General features: G+C 33.4%; 1 protein-coding gene across 1 annotated transcript in view; it reads right to left on the bottom strand.

Moving 5' to 3' along the window:
- Positions 1-3170, bottom strand: part of LOC107630243 (pentatricopeptide repeat-containing protein At4g21705, mitochondrial) — a 9372-nt gene extending 6202 nt beyond the window's left edge. The window contains exon 1 of the mRNA XM_016333335.2: positions 3159-3170. The gene's annotated coding sequence lies outside the window, so the exon portion shown is untranslated. The remainder of the gene's footprint in view (positions 1-3158) is intronic.

The raw sequence follows: 5057 nt of genomic DNA, 5'->3' as shown, positions 1-5057 counted from the left end.
TATTATTAAAAATTCTCAAATAAATTCAAACATCAAAAGTTTATGACAAAAAAAAAATTAAAACACATATAATTTTAAGATCTCATATTCCTAATATATCTACTTTACAGTAATAAAAATTTATGGTCAATAGAATTATCAATTAATAATTATTTTTGAAATATTCATAATTTACTCAATAATTTTAAAATTTTAATTCCTAATATATCTAATTTAATACAAATTAAAAGCTATCTTCAAAACTTTATAAAATCATCTAACCTTAAAAAAATTAAAGCATAATCTCTTTAACATTTCATATTAATAAATTTTAAAATTTTATATTCATAATATATGTAATTTAATACCAATTTATACCTATATTTAAAATTCTATTAATATTTTTTATTCTGAAAAAAGTTACAAATCATAACCCCCCCTCTCTCTTTCTTTCTCTCTCTCTCTCACACACAGGGGTGGCAAACGGGTCTAAATTCGCCGGGCCGGCTCGCGTAACCCGCGAAAAAAGATAGATCGGACTGAAAAATTTGAGTCACCAAATAGCAAAAGCCCGTCTAACCCGCACCGCTTAAACCGCGAACTTTAGCGGGGCAGGGTGGGCTCCCCCGCGCGGGTTTATTGTTTTTTAGTGAGGGGGTATTTTTACAATTTTTTGGCCAAAACCTAACTTCCCCCAACTTAACTTACAAGAGTATGAAGATAAAAATTGAGTGGTTTGGATTATGTTTATGTTACTTTGAAGACAATATTTATAATTATGTTTTAAATTATGTTTATTTTGCTTTGGAGAGAATATTTAAACTTATGTTTTGGATGAAAACTTGGTTTATAATTATGTTTATTGGATATTTATAATTACAAAATTTTAATGTTTATGAATATAAAAAATATAATTTTTTATGTCTTTAGAAATTATAAATTTATTAATATGATTGTGAAATTATATATATTATTTAGTAGTTAATACTTAATAGTAAAAAAAAAGAGCTTTGGCAGGCTTAGCCCACCAGCCCATTAGCCCGCAGTTAGGCAGGGCGGGATAGAATTCTAGAACCGTCTCACTAGGCGGGGCGGGGTAGACTAGCCCACCAAAGAACGGGCCAGCCCACACACTTTAGTCGGCATCCCTCTTTCTCTAATCGCTCATTCACTCTCCTTCCTCTTCTCCCACTTTCTTTAGTCACCCTCACATTATTCTCTTCCTTCTCTATTTACTCCTCATATAGAGCTCAAATATTCTATCTTCACCACCATACTTCTCTATCTCCACCATGAAGTTGTGCCATTGAAAACATTCCGATGCAACCTCATCTTTGTTTTCGTGCTTTGATCTACTATAACCATTGTTGATGTGAACCACCAGAGGGCAATGAAGTACTAGTGGTGATGGTGAACCAGATCTATATGGAAATAGACATACATGCCAGAGGCAACCAAGAGACGTGGGTTGAAAAATGAGTAAGGGCGTAGTGGAGAAGTGAGTGGGAACGCATTAGGCGAACCACTAGATCTACCGACGAAGAAGCTAGATGATCTATGTTAGATTTAAGAGTAAAATTCTTTTTCGGTCTTAAATTTAGATAACTCGCATCTTAACGATTGAAAAATGACAATATGTCTCTTATCCTTTCTTTTTATTAGACAAATGAACCCTTATCCTTCATTTTCATTAGACGCACGAGTCTTTTTGTAAGGATTTTTGACAAAAGATCACAAAAAATTCTTATATGTAACGTAAATTGTATGACCTAGTCTTTATTAGTCCGATGTGAATGATAACCATTCAATTGAGATTATTTGACTCCTAAATAATCATAAAAATAGTGTCCAAATCAAATGGTTATCATCTCTTTGCAGCGTTATTTTGGTGACTGTATAGGCAATAAACAGACTCAATCAAATGATTATTATCCATGTAGTACAGTTGAAGGCTAGATCATACAAGATAACGTCATACGAAATATTTTTTGCCACTTTTTACTAGAGAGACTCATGTGTCTAACGCAATGGAAGGATATAAGGAGTGGATTATTGTTTTTCAACCGTTAAAATGCAAGTTGTCTAAATTAAAAAAGAATAAAGCTAAAAAAATTTTACTCTAGGCTTAATTGTAATTTAATAGTGATATTAGCATTTCAATGTTTTGAAATTAGAATTTTTGATACATAATTTTTTTTTAGATTTGAGAACCGAAAATATCGTACCAGTTCGCTAGTCTATCACTGGTTTGACCAATTTTTATACCGCTTTTTTGCAAGTTGATTTTATGTATGAACCGAAGTGAATAGAAGGTCAATTTCTGGTTAATTCGGTCAGATGCTCTGTTCGATTCTTCGAACATTGGGCTATAGCATCTAAAATAAACACTTGTAACTAGACCTTCATTCCGTATAGAGAATGGCCATTCATAGTTTATATTACAAAAAAATTTCTTATATATATATGATATGGATCCCGCTAGGGAGACAATGGACTATTTGTACAATATGTACAATGGGTTATTGAGTTACAAAATAAACATTCCCCATACTATTTAGAATAACTATCCGAGTACTAGGGATAATAAACATCTTTTCAAAAGATTAAATTAATTTTGGAGTTCACCAAAGATCAAACTCTTGATCTTTCGGATCTAGCATTCTAACATCATATCATGATACCACTCATCCTAAAAGCTTCAATTGATAAGAAAAGGTAACATTAATGGTTATATCTCTAATACTCCATAAACCTCTATTGTACACATTGTATAAGTATTCCATTGACTCCTCCTCATACTTTCCCATATGATATTGTTGAAAAGATAAAATATCACAAATCTATGTTTTTCGGCCAAATATAAAGTCATATCTTCATACCTAAAATTTGACTTATATCATGCTTGTTTGGAAATAAGATATTTTATAATTAAAAGCTAAGTTTGTGCTTACAAATAATACTTAAAATTTGACTTATGTCAAACTTGTTGGAAATAAGATATTTTACAATTAAAAGCTAAGTTTGACCAATGTGCTTGCAAATAATGATGCGTTTATATTTAAAATTATTTTCATATATTTAATAATTTAAATTTGACGTCTTAACAATATGTAATTTACATCCATTTTATTTGGTTTTTTGTGTTAGGAATAAGACATCATTCTCCCTTGAAAAAACACCTTTGACAGAGAAATAAAATAAACACAATCACAACACAAGAATTTAACGTGGAAACTCCAATTACCGAAGAAAAAACCACGGCCGTTGTCAAATGACAACCAGAGAATATCACTATGTGAAAATTGTTACAACACATAGAATTCTTTCTCTCTAACACCGGCATCCCAATACACCTACACTCTCTCAAAGCAAATATCTAACTACACCTCACAACACTCTCTAATCAAAGAGTAGAGAGAAAAAGAAAAATCAGATACAAGCTTAAAGTGTTTCTGACTGGTGCAAAAACAAATGGAGAACTTAGCTTCATATTTATAGCCTAGGCCACCCACTCCATTTGCTATCCTAAGCAATGTGGGACTAATTCAACCAAATCCTAACAATCTCCACCTTGATTGAAATAGTCACACATTTTCAGCTTCCATTGTCAACACCGACAATTCTTTGCTGCCATTGTCTATACCGACAATCATAGTTCAGAGAACTATCATACTCCACCATAAAAGTATACTCACTTGGAATTAGACCACTCCAAGCATTTCTCCTTAGTACAGATCGAAACCTTGCTGAAAATTCATGGTGCAACTTCCAAATTGGCTTTTCCTGGAAGTTCTTCAGCCATCGACCTAACTCCGCCACACACCTTGCATCTCAACGCCAACCAATGCTCGTGTGCAATTGTGGACCCGATTGCCACAACTTATCCTTATCCATGGCAGTGCGGTAATACCATGAGGATACTTCTTGTCTTCAACGCCTTGTGCAAACCTGATTGTATCAACACATCCTTGACTTGTATTTGCCACAAGTCAAAATTGATTCTTCCATCAAATTTCTCTATTTCAAGCTTCACAGCACTTGGATATCCTGACATTGTTGCAACCGTATACTGGAATAGTATAACTCAACTGTAGACCGTGCACTAGGAAGGGTCCCCAGGAAAGAGATGTGGGTCACAATGGACACACTTAAATACCAGGTCTTTCCTTAGCCAGAACCTTTCCAAACAGCACTCTCACAGTGTCACACTGCCTTCCAGCAATAACAACAGCAACCAAAGATCAACCTCAAGCCACAGGACAAAATTCTTTTCTGATGTGGAAGGTCAGACTAGGCTGCAACCACAGAGCATACTAAGAATAAATCCCACCGAACCGAAGCTCTGATACCACTTGTTGGGAATAAGACACCATTCCCCCTTGAGAAAACACTTTTGACAGAGAAATAAAATAGACACAATCACAACACAAGAATTTAACGTGGAAACTCCAATTACCGGAGAAAAAAACCACGGCCATTGTCAAATGACAACCAGAGAATATCACTATGTGAAAATTGTTACAACACATAGACTTCTTTCTCTCTAACACCGGCACCCCAGTACACCCACACTCTCTCAAAGCAAATATCTAACTACACCTCACAACACTCTCTAATCAAAGAGTAGAGAGGAAAAGAAAAATCAGATGCAAGCTTAAAGTGTTTCTGACTGGTGCAAAAGCAAATGGGGAACTTAGCTTCATATTTATAGCCTAGGCCACCCACTCCATTTGCTATCCTAAGTAATGTGGGACTAATACAACCAAATCCTAACATTTTGATACAAAAAAATATTTAATTATTTTTAGCTACTATATTTTAATGTTATACAAATTATAAAATTTTGTCATTATCGTCCACTTTATCAAAAAAATAATTTGCTAAGCATATGTAACTATTCATAATGCCTTGAAATTGAGATTCTAATGTTTTTTTTTTTAAGAAATGATAAAGATAATTACAACTGTTTTTTTTAAATAGTCAAAGAAAATGTATGAATATTAGAGTAGTCATAAAGACAACAAGAGTGATTATGCATGATAAAACGGGGGTGATAGTTTTAAAAAATTTAGGCAGTG

Source organism: Arachis ipaensis, chromosome B03 (genome assembly GCF_000816755.2).
Source record: "Arachis ipaensis cultivar K30076 chromosome B03, Araip1.1, whole genome shotgun sequence".
Classification (NCBI taxonomy): Eukaryota; Viridiplantae; Streptophyta; class Magnoliopsida; order Fabales; family Fabaceae; genus Arachis; species Arachis ipaensis.
The sequence above is the reverse complement of the archived record's forward strand: the minus strand, read 5'-3'. Positions and strand labels throughout refer to the sequence as shown.